This window comes from Ammospiza nelsoni, chromosome 5 (assembly GCF_027579445.1).
Source record: "Ammospiza nelsoni isolate bAmmNel1 chromosome 5, bAmmNel1.pri, whole genome shotgun sequence".
Classification (NCBI taxonomy): Eukaryota; Metazoa; Chordata; class Aves; order Passeriformes; family Passerellidae; genus Ammospiza; species Ammospiza nelsoni.
The window spans coordinates 49,223,379-49,240,400 of record NC_080637.1 but is presented as its reverse complement, the minus strand read 5'-3'; positions in this window follow the sequence as shown (position 1 = coordinate 49,240,400).

The following is a 17,022-nucleotide window of genomic DNA, read 5'->3' as shown; positions in this document are numbered from 1 at the left end:
GGGGGAAGATGTTCTCAACAGTGGTCAAAGTATTCATCCAGGCAACAGGGTATCCAGGTTAAATGCCATTCCCTGAAATTTGAACTCCTATTTAATGTCCTGTCGAGATGAGGGAAATGTCAGATGTTGCTGGTCTTGATTGTCCATTTTCTTTGCAGTGTTTGGTTTTTCAGGACCTGGTACCCAGATGCTCACCAATTTATATCCTTGAGAACTTTGTTTTGGGTCCAGCTACATATTTCTGATTCATCCCTCTTTCATCTGTGCATATTGCCCTGGGCATATTTGTTTTAGCTGGGGACAGAAACGTTTTCCTCTCCTCTGTGGCTTTGTGTGCATTTGCTTAAGGCTGTGCCTGCAGAAAGACAAGGGGATTTGGTGTTTTTTATTGTCCTTTTTTTTTATTGTACCCTCCAAATGGCTGGCTACAGGCACTCTCCCCTAAACACCCTTTGAAACTCTGCTCTGCTGCAGTGCGTTAAACTCTGTTAAATTTGATTTCAGATTGCTTTTGTAGTGTCTGTCCCAAACCTGGTTTTCCCAAATGGAAAAATACAGAGTGTAAAGCACCAAGTGCTTGCATGCCCAGGAAAGAAAATCTTTTTTCATCTGCTGCTGGCTGCAGTGGCCCTGCTGCCACTTCCCCTGCTGCACAGGTGATGGGCCATGGCTGCTGCAGCACAGGGCTGCCTGCAGCTCTGTTTTCTGTAGTGCATTGAGGCTTGTGTTTGGAGAGACAAGGAAAAGCTTCAGAGAGAAGCTGTGTGGCACAGGCAGCACCAGGTGAAGGTACAAGAGATCTCTTTTATCCAAGGGCACAAAGTGCTCCATTTCCTCAGGGAATGTTTGCTTGCTCAGGCTGGTCTCACTCTGTCCTAACTTACTGTTCAGCCTCTCCACCTCTGCTAGATGTGGGAGAAAGCCATTTATTCCCACTGCCTTTTTTCTGTAGCAACGACCATTTTTGACTACAGCTTCTCCTTATTGCAAAATACAGAGAGCTTCTTGGGGAGGAAGGAGGACTAGGGCACGTTTCTAAGTATCATGTGGGGAAGATAGGTGCACAAGGGAGAAAAGACCATGTCAGTGCCATTTGCCCTTCCTGTAAATGGAGAATGCATTTGAACTGTGGATTTGAAAATAAAATCAGGAGAGAATGACAGTTAAAACTGCAGAGATCAGTGTATCCTGCAGCTGCCTGGCTTAGAGAAAAACAAATCACTGGTAGATCTGCTGTGGAGCAGAAGGTAATTTTGACTTTTCTGATTCTTTCTACAAGTCTGTCAGCTGAAGCAGGCTGCATTGCTGAGCAGCCCATGGCAGAGAGCAGCCAAAATGACCAGACAGTGACTTCCTTCTCTGCCTTTTGCAAAGGAGACAATGAGCTGCAGGTGCTGCATGGCATTGGCTGTGTCTGGTGTGCTAAATCCCTCAGTGGTCTTGCTTTAAGATGCCAGAATCAGGACAATGTGACGCCAGGATGACACAGCACATTGGGCTGCGTGGAAGTAGGAGGGGATGGATGGGAATTTTCCTGTCAAAATCACTACAGACTGTACATTTAAAAAATGCCAGGCTGTCAGGAGTCTGCTGGTTGAAAAATGCCTGATGTCTGAGAAAAATGGCTGAAGCTTCAACCAGTTTTCCAGATTTGTAGCAACACTCTATGGAGCCACAGTCAGATAAGGAGGGAGTATCTGTGGAGATGCGGAGATGCGGCTGTTTGGGCTGGGATGAGGAAGCTTTGCAATTGCTTTGTGTGGTTTTGTGCAAATATCCCTTGGAGGGGAGCCCCAGTTGGTGCTCCCACTTCTCTATGATCAGGTGTGATGGTGAAACCCCAACCACACGTGAGAAAATACACCTTTGAGTGTGGCATTGTCTATGTGCAGGTAAGAAAGGGTCCTGCAGCTGTCATCCTTCTCCCACCATCTCCTCATAAAGAAACTAATGGCATCCCCAAGTGGTCTGGGGCCATGTCAGAGGAGTTGATGTGAAGATGAGCTAAGCAGCACTGGTGGTGTGTGAGCTGCAGCAAAGCCTGTGAGGCAGAGAGCTGAGCTTCCAGGAGGGGACCACCCACTCAGGAAGATCTGCACTATTTCCAAAAAACTGCCTCCTCCAAAGGCATCAGGGCAGAGAATGGCAGTAACACCACTTCCCTGACTAACTCTGCCTTGAGTTTCATTCCTTGAGTTAAAAGGAGCAGCCAGGAATGGGGGGGGGGGGGGGGGGGGGGGGGAGATAACTCAGAGAGGGGCAGAGGCAGAGACCAAGACTAAGTCTCTGTGTTGCTCCCATTGTCAGGCAGGCAAGGAGGTGTTCTGGAAGATGGGGCCCACCCTTGATGAAGAACACAAGCTCGTCCCTTTGTCAATGTGGGGGTGATCTCCCATTGCATTTGGGCAGCAAGAATGTGGTGCTGTCATGGAACAGCAGAAAGGCACTTGCAAGGTGTGGAGTTGACGCCTGTGAAGTGTTGCATGGCCAGCACGCTGCCAGCCCTTTCCTGGACCGCCATAAGCTCCCATCCTTCTGCCCTGTGTCAGCTGCTTTACTATCCAACAAGGGGATGAGCTCCTTGGCACTGTAGGAGGAGACACAGGCACCTCAGGTTGCTCACCCCAGCCTGGGTGACAGACATCACTGCCTAGAGATTCCCAGGCCATGGCTGGAGAAGAGGAGGAGGTGACACTGCTGAGGGTATTTTCCTAATGCAGGTTCCTCTGGGGGCTGGAGGGGAAGAGGAGGATGGGTGTAGAGAAACATCCTTTGTCTCCCTGCTTTGCTCACCACCTTCTCCCCACAAAACCTGTGGGAAGAGCGAGCTCTTCTTGCCTGCTTTTGCTTTTCCTCACAAGCTCCCTCTGCCAATATTGCTGCTGGGTTAATCTGCTGTGAGGAAACACCATTCCCCATCACAGGCTCCATACATTGCTCAGTTTTCCTCCCCAGTGCAGCAGGCTTTACAGTAAGCCTGTTATTGCTCACCACAGGACACCTTGGTGCATGGATGGTTTCCACATGCCCCTCACCCCACCACCACCCTCTCCCCATTCCCTGCTGCTCTGTTCCCTTACTCTGGTCTGTTCTCTGTTCTCCTCTTTTATTTCCCCTTTCTCTGATATGGTTCCCATGGAGATCCAAGGTACCAGTGGTGCCCTTCCTCTGCAGCCTGAGGGAGGGGGTTAGTTGGGTGATTTTGGGCTCACCTGGGCTGACATTGGATTCAGTCCCAGAAGTCAAGGTGCTGCAAGTTCTGTTTTGTCTCTCTGCTACTTGACTCCTTCACAACAACAGGGCATTGGCTTGTTCTTTCCCTTTTTTAGCAGCTTTCCAGCCTCTCCATTGGACACAGAAAGGGTACCCCTTGCCAGGTCTTTGCATCCTGTGCCGTACCCAGCAATGGTCCTGTTTGCAAAAGCAAAAAAAAAAAAAAAAAAAAAAAAAAAGAAACAAAAAAACCCCAAGCATTTGAGGTTTGATTTGAAAGTCCATTGGAAATTAGCACCAACTGATTTTGGAGAAGCTGAATCTGAGTGTGGGGATGCACCACTGCCTGTTGCCTTGAAGAATTTACCCACTCCACTGCAGCAGTCTGGAATTTGCCTGTTTGCTGCCTTTTCTTTACATATGACTGTGAATATGGCTCCATCACCCGATTTCTTTGTCCTTGCATGAAAGGTGAGTCCTGACCTCACTGCTCCAACATATAAACCAGGAACACAGCAGAGCACTTTCCTCTGGAAAGGAATCAGATGTACCAGCATGGTAGGTATCAAAACTCAGGATGGAATGCAAAGTGCTAGTGTTCTGATGGTGCACTTGAGAATGTGTGCTTTTCTTCTGATTGTGCTGTTCTTACTCTCCATGTCCTCTTCATCTTCCTGTGCTGGATCTCAAATTGATGTTTATTTGCTGGGAAGGGGATTAAAGGGAATTTTCTTCTCTTGAGATACAGCCTGCCTAATATCCTTTTCATCCTCCTTCCTCTCCCATGTCCTAGAAGACACTATTTTCAATGCAGATCAAAAAAGGCATTCATCTTCTGTCCACTCACAGAGAGAAGTGATATACTGTTGGAGCAGTCTCTTCATCACAGTTGTATTGGATGCATTGAAATTAATAATTTTGATATTTTATACATGAAACATTATGATTTTTTAATGAAAAACATGGGCTTGGATGTTTTATGTGCTCCTTCCCCTTCCCACCCTTCACCAAGTGTCAGTATTGTGGATTTTTGGAGGCATGTTATTGCCAAAATCCACCCCAGAGCTGCAGCCTTTTCTGTAAAATATAAGTTCAGTTTTGCATGGTTTTAGTGTACAAGTCATTATCCTTGTCACAAAACCCTTTTACTCATGTTTGGTTTTGGGGATGAGAGATGGCTCCAGGTGCCAAGGCTCTCATGTCCCACTGCTCCATGCAGAGTGAGTGGCCATCCATCTCTCTGCTTAACTAAGTTGAGACCAAACATTTTAATACTGATAGATCACTGATCTGTGCAATTTTCAGAGATTGAAGTCTACAACGCAGGACAACAGCTCTGCAAGGATTGTCTTGAGCCTCTGGTTTCTACAGAAACCTTCCAAGACTCCCTAAAGGGACTTGTGTGAGAATCAACACAAAGTTGTTCTCACAGTGGATATTTTGTCCTCATGGTGGATATTTTGGGTGTCTCTTGGTGCCACTGTGTGCCTTTCCAGTGAGGCAGTAAGATGGCAAAGAAGTGTTGCTCCCAGGTAGGAGGCAAAATTAGATGCCCTTTCTTTTTTGAGCCATTTTAGGACAGATATAATTTTATCCATGGGGAATCTTCTTGAGATGTTTCAGGTAAACATGAATCCCAATGAGTCTATTGGACACAACTTCCAGGAGGGTAAAATTCAGAAAGCAGAAAGGCCCATGCTGGATTTGCTTCAGGTGGTTTTTACCTATTTCCCAGACCTTGTTCCCATGCCCCCTGATGTAAAACACGAGCCTGAGCTTCATTTCAGACAATAGTCAGCTGATGATAAACCCAAACCACGTTATCTTTTTGGTCCAGGCACCACCCACCTTTCAAACCTGAGATGCTCCTTCTGCTCCCATATTACATACGACATCTCTCTCAAAAATTGGTTTTAGTGTTTCTGCAACCACTGTGCTCATGCAATATTTCTGTCCTGGGTTGTGACTACCTCCACCACCTCACTGACATGGCTCATCTTGCTTACAGCTGGAGACCTCCAAGGGGCAGGATGGCATCCCTGGGAGAGGGAGACAACAAATCCTCAAAATCACAAGCAACTGCAACATTTGTGCTGCAAACCACTGTTAGAACCTCAGCCATTACTTGTTTTGTGGTCCTTTCCTCACCTGTGCTGTAGGTTGCATTGGCAGAATGGAGCTACAGGTGATGATGGTGGGCCTAGATTTGAGACCACTGTTGATCAGCCATCTACTGAAGCACTAACAGGAGCTCCTGGAAGATGAGGCAGCATCATTTACTTTCTCCTTTCCCACTTCTCTTCTGGAATCAGCATACCAGTTTGGGCTCACTCCCTTGAGTGCATTGCCAAGCTCTTTGAGCTGTCTATAACTGTAGTATCTTCATTAGTGCTTAATAATCCCTGGTCATCTCTGAGCAGCAGTCCACGAAGATGTCATGCCTCTGACAGGAGGCACCTGTGGCCAGGCCTCTCTATTGTGGCAGCACGTGCTCATCAGAGCTTTGCACACAGAGCAGATGTGCCTGAGGTGGGGACAATGAGCTCAACCCAGCTCCCTTCTGCTGCCCATAAATCACATTAGAGTATATCAAAGCCTTGAACTGTCAGCGCTACCTAGATGTAAATACTGTAATTATCCTAAGTAAAATTAACAGTTTATCAGACTTCCTGTGCTGAATCTTTTTATTACAGGGTGGTTTTTTTTTTTTTCCATCACAGATTTGATTTGCCATAGAGCTTATGTGACTCTGGATTATAAATCTCTGGCTTTCAAACACTACCTGGCATGGTGAGCCGTTACAGCAGCTAATTGGCAGCTGCTCAGAGGTTTGTTTTGCTGAGGAGAAGGCTTCTCTCCTGACTGCCCTGAAATTTTCCTGGTCCCTTTCAAAAAAAAGGTGTTCCCCTGCACTGAGTGATGTTGGATCCTTACCAAGGGCCTATGGGATCCAGGCACGGATGCAACCCTAGACAAATAAAGCAATGAGCCTGTTCCAAGGAGAACACGGGGTAGTGAGTGTGAGGAGCGGAAAGGGCTTGAGCCTTCCTCATGTGCAGCAAAGCAGAAGGCACAGCATCACACAGTGAGCATGAGGATGGTGTCTTCAGCCCACCATCCCCACCAGTGACTGCCATCATGGGCTGCCTCCATGATGGGGAGGCTGCTGACAGCAGCTGCCAAGGTAGGAGCTTCAGAGAGGCACCTGCACAAAGCTGTGCTAGTATCACAAGTTATTTATAACACAGTCAAAGCTTCCTAATGATTGTATCAGGCTGCACAGTTCAAGCCATATGAAATAACCTTCTTTTCACCCTATCAGAACAAAATTTCTCCAGTAACAGGGAAGCACTTGACAAAGCCCAGTGCTGCATTTTCCACTGCCCACCTCCCTGCAGCAGAAGATAGACGAGAGTTAGCACAGGCATTTAACCATTAGTTACAACTGGCAAAAAAAAGGGGGCTCTATTTTGAACACATTAAAAAATGAGCCTTTTTCCACACACACCTTTGCACAGCATTAGGAGACAAGGAACATTATTGCTTTTGTCCCAGCGGGTCCTGGCATGAGAGGATGATCACCTTAGTGTTTTCCCTGCCTGTTCAGTGCCTCTCCACCAGATCCACACTTCCTGAAGATGATTCAGAACATGAAACGTGACAAAACAAAACTCATTTTAATAGCTTGTCTTGGCCAAGGCCAACTAGGAATATAGCTGTGTTATTATTGTGAGCTGGAACGCAGAGCTGTTTACTTCATTCACAGGAACAACAACCAAATAGCAGCCCGTGGTGTTGGCATGAGTAAAGCCATAACTAAAATATTTCATGCAAAATAGAAAAAGACCTGGAATAAACTCCTTATTATGGGTCTAAAATATTTTTTCTTGGACAAAATAGGCTCAGAAAACTCCAACAGCTTGTGAGAGTCTCCTTGAAAAGTGGAGTTTTCTCCAACATCTGACTGGAAACCTCTGACACCGTAAGGATGAAACACTGACACTCCTGCCTCCAGATGAAAGCCAGGGTCTGAACACTGGCACTACACTGATGAGTGAAAGCTTCAAGGCTGGAGACTTAAGAAGGACAGAACATTTAAAGAAAGAAATTTTGCATTTTAGTTCTGGAACCAGAGTGAGCATTGAATATGTATATCCATTCCCGGTCATTGAAAAATGAGAGCTGCAGGTAGAGTAAAGTAAGAGTAGGCTGAATCCATCATCATGAGACTAACATAATTAAGTTGGGGTTTGTTTTGCCTTGCTTTACTTTTCTTTTAATTAAAAGGCTCTCTGTACAATTTTGACAAATATTTTCACTGTTTATGGATATCTTCTTTCCAGGGACAGGTTTCATTCCCCAGCTGGATGTGAGCAGCTTCCCCCAGCCATGTGGATACAGAGGAGTTTCATTCTCTGGGTACAGCACTCATCTAAAGTACAAAACAGGAGGATATAATGTAGAAATAAGTATAGTAAAATCTGCTTAACTTTGAAAGAGGAACAGACTGTTTATCTGGTTGTACCAACAAAATGTCCCTCAGTTTTGTTCCAAATTTTCAGTATATCTTGGACTATCTTCTGCATCTTAAGTAGATCAAGCTGTCCCTAAATGCCCCATGAACATACCTGAAAGCAATACGTGCTTGAACCTCTAGCATGTCTTCTTCTTCTTCTTCAGTCCACTGGATGAATCTTTTAAAACAGCCCTTCAAAGTGTCTTCCAAGAGAAGAAAGGGTTCCCTCTACGGGATTTCAAATTTCTCTCTCTGTTCTGGACACTTGATCCATCCACCCTGCTCTGCAGCTCCCCATTTCCTCAGCCTTGCCTCTGCCTGCTTCCCATACACTTGCAGGCACTGCTGGAAGAGACTGTGCCACCAGCTCTACTGAGCCAGGACGTGGCTATGGGAGGCAGCACCAAAGGTCTCCAACAGCTCATTCAGGAAAATGCCTTGGGGTGATAGGTTCTCTTACCCCCATTCCAAACTGCTGTGAGTGACAGACATGGATACATGTGCTTCCCCCCATCTGTGTAGGTCCATGACAGCTTTAGGAGGAGACATAAAAGGTGTCAGAGCTGCTCTGGCTTCCTTCTTTCTTTGGATTTCCACCACTGTTTTTTCTCTTGCTCGTGCTTTGGGATCAGCTGCAGTATAAACCATACAGAGGCTTGAAGAAGACAAGGTAATGTGCATCTCCTGGAAAGAATGAGCTTCAAGGTATTTAGTCCATGGGCACATTTGTGTGCAGAACGGTGTTCAGGACAGCAGGAAGAGAAATACAGACGAGTCCCGGCTCTGCCTTTGTGGAAAGACTCTGTGCAGCAAGAGGAGCTGAGAAGCTCTGCCACACCCCTGCTCACTCAGTCTGACTCTGCGGCTTTTCCAGGACATCAGGCTCATCCTCCACCTCAGCTTTCTTGCTGGCAGGCCCGGGAAAGCAACACAAACATCTGTAACACAGGTTTAGAAGTGATTACTCAGAGTTTACAAAACTTTGGATCAGAAAAGTGCAGGGCAAGCACTTTTATTTATTTAGGTGCTAGACGTGTACGGTAATTACTCAGTGCTTGTGTGTTTGGGTGGCTTTCTAAGTTTGAAAAAAACCAGACTGCCACGAATCAGCCACCAGTAAAGATGTGTAAAGAAGAACGAGCTGAGGTAAGGAAGTTTCTGTAGTGAGTCATGGCAAGATCACAAGTAATTTGCCAGTGAGTTCCCATCCTCATCCTTGTCTGTCCAAGCCATTTCTGTTGGGTGGCCTCCAGGCAGTCGTGTGCTGCTGATGCCAGCATCCAACAACCCTGTGCATGGCCCCCATCCTCACCTGTCTTCTGTGAGCAGCAGTGCACAGGTCCTCCTGCACACCTCTGGGAGCATCTTTTTTCCTCCCCAAAATCTACTCTTTGGGAAATCTTCCAAGGATTATCCAGAATGTAACAGAGATATATGTTGGGGCTGAAATGTAAGCTCTTCCTTTAGCAAGCCACACTGTTTAGATACAAGGAAAACCAAAAATCAATTTGCTCCCCCTCCTTCTGCACACACAGTGTTAGAAACATAGACTAAATTAATTGCAGGAACATCATGCACCAGAGGGGTAGGGAAAAAAATTCAAAGCCTTGTAATACAACTCTAACAGCATTTCATATTCTCTAGGGTTTTCACTTGCAGTGACTCTGAATCAAGGTTTCAGTCACACAGAATTTAATGCCAATTTTTATTCTGCTCATTCCATGCTGGGGACATGCACTTGACCTCTACAAAAATACACTTTAAGGCCTCAATGCATCAGTGCTTTTTGAGTCTTGGAAATTTTTGAGGCTTCTTGAGCCTCTGAGCAGGCCCCCAAAATTATTTCTCTCTTTAGTCCTCTAATGACAAGCTTTTTCTTCCTTTCTTCTCTTGGGCCTGGATTAACAGATAGACACTATCCATCTGTGCCAAGATCCCAGCTCCTGGGCGAGGTGATGAAATTGAAATTTCAGCTTCAGGAGCTGAGATTATTTCTTTTTATAAATTAAACTTTCAGTCTTTCATCATACTGAGAGGAAATTTGAAAACATCACCTACAAGATGTTGGCTGAAGTCTGGACTTGCTGGAGCTGTAGATCAAACAAGAGGTGCACTGCACCATGCATCTCAACCAGGACTTAATGAGAAGGGTTATTTCTACAAGGGCTTCTTCCTGGTTTATGGCTGGGGTGGCCTTTCACTGGCATATAAATCTGGCTGTTGAGGTAGAAGGCTTGGCAGAGGTCTCTCTTACTCCCAGAGGTGTGGGAATCTCACAGCTCAATGACATCATAGCAAAGATAGGGGACATTTGACATCATACTGAGGATGGGAGACTCCCCACCACTGAAGTGCCAGCAGAGGCTATTTTGGATCACCTTTAGAGGTGATTTGAAGGTTAGAAGATGCAGAGTGCATCTGGCTGCTGGCACAGAGCAGTGAGCCCCACAAATGTGCCGTATTGTCTCTGGGGGCTCCTGCTGCAGCCTCTTTTGCAGGGCTGGTTAGAGGACAGGAGGACCTGACAATTTTGGAGAGCACCTGCCCCATGCTTCCCATCAGGAGTGCTGTGATCACTGCAATCTCTACCTGTTTGTTTCTGGGGGTGAATTTTTCCAGTTCAGTGACTGAGGTGGAGGAGAAGGAAGTAAAATGCCCTGATAAAGCTCTCCAGGTGCTTTTGAGCAAAATGCCTGTCTTGGAAAATGAATCCACCAATATTTTATGCAACCAAACATCTTAAAACACATGATGATGAATGTTCTCAGTAGACCTTCTCTATAGGATTATCTTCTTCCCAGAGCATGTTGGAGCCTGGATGTGTTAGGCTCCTGGCCCATGGAGCTTTGCTGAGGGGACACTTATTTTCCCAGCTTTGAGTGAGAAGCTTTGTCAGATAAAACTGCAGCAAGCAGTTAGCAAAATTCTGATCGCTTGCTTCGCCATCAGTGTGTGCATCTTCTTGAACAGAAAGATTTTGCAGTCATCACTTGGACACTTTCAACCCCCACACCATGCCAGTAGATTGTTCTGGCTTTTCTGTAATAAAGGAGCTCACTTTGGATCCTAGTTATTTCAAGTATTCACTTCCTCTTACTCTCTTCTTTCTTTGTTTGTTTGGGGTTTTTCCCTTGAGAAAGCGAAAGTAATTTGTCTGTTCTCGCAAGATCTGATTTGCCTGCTCCCTTCCCCAGGACTGACACATGGCTGCTGGGACCAGGAGGTGACTAAGGGCTTTGCTGCAGCTGAACACCGAGCAGAGAGCCCCTTGCAAAGTTGTGTGTTATGTAGCGGGATATGCTAAATATGATGAAACAGTTTCAGGGCTCAGCGTTTCAGCAGTCTTACTCCCAGTCCAGGATGAATCACCCTGGAGCTGCTGCAACCTCAGGCAGGTGCCGCCTCCAGAGCCCTCCCACCACCTTCCCCACGGCCTTTCCCACCCCCTTGCAATGTTTTATCCAGCAGCCGCAGCAGCAGCAGCAGCAGCCACACGGGCACTCTTCTCACTCAGCACTCTTCTCTCCCTTCAGTTCCAGCACGATGGCTGGAGCCTGTCTGGTGTGGTGGGACATTGCTATGGACTTACTAGATAGCACCAGCGAAACAGGAGAGGGAACCTCTTGCTGGGAAGTTTTAGGGTCTCTCAACCACCTCCAGGTTTCCCTGAGCCTGTGCAATTTCCTGAGAGCCGAATCTGCTGCTATCGGATATACCCCATTCTCTGGAGAGGCTGAGGGATTCAGCAACCCTAAAGCAATAAATCCAAGCTGAAGTAAAAGGGGCTGTAGGGTCAGCCTCACTCAGAGAAGCACAGAAACCACAATCACAGGGTAGGGGTGAGCTTGAGGGGGAGCTGATAACCCCAGTGAGCTCTGCAATCTGCTCATATGCTGCCCGCATTGATGGCTGCTGTCTGGTCCTGGGGTTTAACATGTCCATGGGGTGTTCCTGAGGAACTCAGAATCCCAGCTCATCCCTGCTTTGTCCTGATTGCATAAATGACCCCAAAACTACACACCTCTTGGGGTAGTTAGGGGTTGAACATGCTCATCATCAGCTCTCCCACTGGCAGTATTCTGAGGGCAACTTCCCATAGGTACTGCCAAACAGTGTGGTTGGGAGATGTGTCCTCCTCTTCTTTGCACAACACCTTCTGCGTCCCCAGGGCTCCTCCTTGTCCCACTGTGCCATGAAAACTGGGATTAGTATCAGCTGCAGAGCCTGTCCCACCCAGAGGCATCACCATCCACTTCTGGATATCCTGCTCACACCACTCTGAGACCTACTTGTAGCTCCAGAAAACAGACATTTGAGGGGCTGCTGCAGGGTAAATTTATGACTCAGTCCAGTTAAATGGTGGTTTGTGATTGAGCTGGAAACTGTTTGAAACTGAGTCCATCAGGAAAGTTGGGTGATCAGAAGATGGTTGGTTTTATAGTTTGAGACAGGTTATTTAGAAAAAGAAATAAAAAGCCATCAATGATGTGATATTTGATTGATTTGTCCTGAATTCAATGGCTGTTCTTTCAATTCCCTAAGACTAAAATAAAGTAAAATAGGGTTTTTCAGCCTCCTTTTCTTTATAGAAAAAGATAAGATACCAAGTCAAGGTACTGAGCTCTACCAAGAGATCCTGGCTGCAAACGTGGCCCTCCATTCCTTGCCTCTTCCCATTGCCACACCAAGGGCTAGATGAAAAAGAAAGGTTCTTTCCAAAGGGACTCAACCAAACAGGTTCACAATGTTGTGGTTCTGTACATAAAACTGAAAGGCTTATCAAAACCTGCTGTTGATATACCCTGTGCCATTTAAGCACATTTCTTAAGGAATGCTGCTGTTTTAGAACACCAAATCTAAGAGCATCCTGTCATGCTCTATAAGTAAAAACATTAGGATATCTAAAAAGAAAATAGTTTATTTTGACTATCCAGAATGAACGAACACTAGCAACCAAACTATATGAAAACCCAACTAAAACCATAGTCCTTATTTTCTGTATTTGAAAGCATTCAGTTTTTCTCCCCAATAATCTCTTGGTTATTAGTAAATGGCAGCTCTTTATAAACTACATTTTGAAAAATAAGACTTCCTCATTGATAATCTCAAACCTTCAGAGCAAACCATGAGTTCCCAACCAAAGAGCTCCTCCCGTGTCAGCACAAGATGCAAAATTTTGAAGCACAACAAAAGTAAGGAGAGGTATTTAAATTCCTTTGAAGGAAAATAACTCCCTAAAATATTACTATCAAATGCAGAAGTGCTAACATTTGTCAAAGCTGAACAGATCTTCACCTCCTCGGACTGCTGTCCCAGAGGGATCAGAGTAGGTGGAAGAATATGCAGAAGGCAAGGAATAAAAACTCTCTCTGACAAACAGAGGCAGAAGCTCTGGAGAGGGAATGGGCCAAGAAGGATACAAATACAAGTTGTGATCCTTCATTAAAGTAATCATCAAATCAGAAGCGCTATGACCTGGTAGGTAAAAGCTTTAGTTTATAGGCTGGGAGGAGTGACCATTAGGGCTTGAAATGTCCCTTGGTGATAAATAAGCAGTGAGCAAAGGTGGGTGCATTTACCATGTGCACACTCTGAGGCTTCAGCACCATCATGCTCCTCTGTTTCATTCATCCCCTGGTTGAGTTGGGAGCACCAAAGAGGAGATCTGCCTGGGCTATCCACAGGTCTGCTCCAGGACAAAACTGCCTTTAGGCCCTAAGTGTTCTGGTCCATACTGCCTGGCTCCTGCCAGTCCCCTGAGAATCGGGGCAGGGGAGCCTGTGGGCAGCTCTGCTGCTTCTCTCAGTGCCACAGCCACCCCAGCTGGATCATGGGGAGCAGTTTGGTGAGTTTTGCATCCAAAGCAGGGGGCAAAGTAAAAAAATTTCTCTTTCTCTCTGATATTTTCAGAGCAGTATGACAATGACACAAAATTAATAAAAAGTATAGATTTCAGGAAGTTTTTTCTCACAGTGTATCATTTCTCTCTTGAATTCAAAACCATGCACTAGTGAATTTGAATGAAAATCACTGAAAATATAAAAACTCCAGAAGCATTTCTGATTGAGAGAGGTGGACAACAAACAGATCATAAAGCTGCACACAGTCGCCATAGCGATGGGGCTTCCGAAAGGACGCGGGGGAGCCTCAGCCTTCAGGAGCATCACCAACCTCCACCACACCAGGAGAAGCAGGTGTGTCCCAAAAGCAAGGCTGGGAGTTGTCCTTCAAAGGGAGGATGTCCCTTCAGGGAGCCAAGTGAGAGACTGTGCAGAGAGAGTCCTTCCTGCTGGCCCCCTTGCTAAAAGAATCACTGAGCAGATGTGGAGCGTTTGGGATCTTGGGAAGAGACCTTCAGAAACATGGCCTTAGGACAGAGATTGAGTTGTCTGGGCTTACCTCAGGCAGTGGGGATGGGAGGTGATCTCAGTGTCTTCAGCAGCCCAAATTTCTATTTGAGACTGAGACCTGAAGAACTTAAAAAAACCAAATACATTAAAAACCAACAGAGGCCAGAAATCAACCCGCTTGGCTCCAAAAAAATCTTCTCTGTCATGCACTGATGAAAAAAAGAGCACTGAACACTTCTGACTCCAGCATGGGGCACTGTTCAAAGAAGACAATCTCATAGGGTAAAAACAAGATGAGTAAGGGAAAGGGTTGCTCTGCTATGCAATAAATAGCAAAAGCTATTGATAATTATTTTCAATAAAGTCAAAGTCCTTAATACTTTTTAATATTATCAGCCTACAGTGAATAAAATGCTGCTGAATAGGCAGCCAAGAAAGGGAATGAGATGCAGTCCTGAAAGAAAACAATGGTTAGGGAGCACAGAGATGAGGTAAATGTTTTCAATTTCATTGCGCAGGAGCAATTTCACCCAGCACTAACTGACAGTAGTGGTTAATTTGGGGAGTTAGTGATGGATATGCCAGGACCCCCCAAGTTTGAAAAGGTCAAAGGAGTTCCTATGAAGAGAAAAGGGAAGATAAGAGAAACCAAGGGAATCATAGACCAGTCAGCCTAGCTATAACTCTTCACAACAAATAATGAATTTATTTGTAAACATCCAGGAGATGACAAAGAGATGAGAAGCCAGCTTGGAATTGTCAAGACCAAGCCATACCACACCAACCATCTTTCCTCCCAAAGCAGACTAACAGCAGAACATCCAGAGGTGCAGCAGCTCAGCTCCAGACAGGCTGTGGCCCAGTCTTATGCAATGTCCTGCTAAAGCAGGCAGAAAAACACACTTGACAAAATTAGTGGAGGGCTAGTGGCAAAGCCCTGTGCTGATCTGGACTTTAGAGGTAATTTATTTTCCAAATAAAAGGGTGGACCAAGTGAGAGCGAGCCAGGATCTGTCCTGGTCACAGGCCTTTACATGGCTTTCATGTAAATTATTTGCCTGAAAAATCAGGTTGATTAAACCTGCAGATGACCCAAAGCTGTGTCATGCTGCAAATAACAAAGATAACTCTCCCTAAAAATAATATGAAAGAGGCTTTATAAAACAAAATAAGATATTCAAATTTCAGCTATGCTTACTAATAGCATCTTGGAAAGACTGAATATACATATAGATGAGATCAGTCAAAATCCTTAGCTACATATCACCCTAAATCAGGAAATTACTTTCTACCAGAGCACTGTGCAGAGCTCACCCCCTGATTTGTGCTGTCTCTGCAAAAGGAGAACCAGAGCATCTTTTATTTTGCATTTTAATTTTTTATTTTTAAGGCCCGCATATTGCCTCAGGCATGCTATAACTCACATTGGTGACAAAGAAATGTGAAAAGCCTTCCACTACATTACCAGCAAGCCTGGGGCCTCCATGAACTGGGAATTCAAATACATTTTGACCCTTGCTTGGACTGGACATTGTGGAATGAGAATATACCCAAAGCAGAGTCAATACTGAGAAAACTTTAATGGTCAAATAGTAATTAATGTAACAGTGTTTTGTAGGTTTAGATAGAAGCCATGACAGCAAGGGAAAAAATTTCCCCCAATTAGCATCCCAAGTCTTTTCCATTAAGAAATTCACAATATTGAAACTGTAGGAAGAACTAGCACAAGGAAACTGTACTAAGGAGAAAGTGTGCTAAGCAGGACACCAGGCATTCTTCTGAAAGCTGGGATATTTCCATTGACAGCATGTGATACTCCCTTTACCTCTGCTCCAAGGCAAACTTCCACCTTACTGGCAAGGCTTCCTCCTACACATCTGCACTTTATATTACAGATATATGATCAAAACTGATCAGGCAAAATTAAAGATCACTTGCTGGTGGGACTTCCTGACACAGCTCATGAGGGACCTGGATGACAGATACCATCCAAAGCACCAGGGTTCACAACTGGCCTGACAGCTCTACTGTGTGAACCCAAGGCACACAGTAGCCTGATTTAAGTACAAGTACAAATAATAATGATACGAGAAACATAATCCACTACCCAAAATAAAAACATGAACATGCTGCCTTGGTGTGGATAACACACACAGAGGAAGATGAACCAGACTTGAGGGAAGGAAGGCTCTCATGGGGCTGGGCAGGCTGCAGCCTGCTCTGGGGCCACGTCAGACTCCAGGCTGTGTGCCCAGAGGAAGCCTTCAGTGCTGTGCTTGGTGTATAGAAGAAATATGGATGTGAATTAAACCATCAAAGGAATGATGAAATTACACTGTTTGTTTTTACCTTTGTTTTAATTAATCAATTCCATCTCTTCTTGGTTTTCTCTTGGTATGAATGGGTGACCAGGCGTGCTTGTGTGAAAAATACCCTTGGAGGAATACTAAAGCAAAGTAGCAAATTAGTTAAGATGGCAGGTTTTGGAGCTGAAAACAAGATTATTCAGAAGTAGCCAGGCTTACCTAACCACCCCTTCTACTTTGGCAGTGGAGAAAAACTGGGCCGCTTGTGAAACAGGGTATATATAGACAATAAATGTTAATACATTTTAAAGTAAAATTAAGGTTTAAGAAAGACATGTTAAAGGAAAGTTACCGTGGTGATGCCTGTCATGTTATATCCCCAAACACAGTGAAAACAAGATTACCATATGAGCTGGGTCATACAGCTTTGCAAAAAATCCAGACTGGATATCCCCCTTCGAAGCATGAGAGGTATCTCCTTCAATATCCTTATGTCTTTCAAAGGCCTATGTTCTTCACTGCTTGAAAGCTCACTGGGGTTTTAGCCTGAAAAGGCTCTGCCTCCTCCTTGAATGTTCCTAGACAAGATTAAAATCTAAGTAATTCCTTCAGTGGCAACCTCACAAGTCAGTTTGAT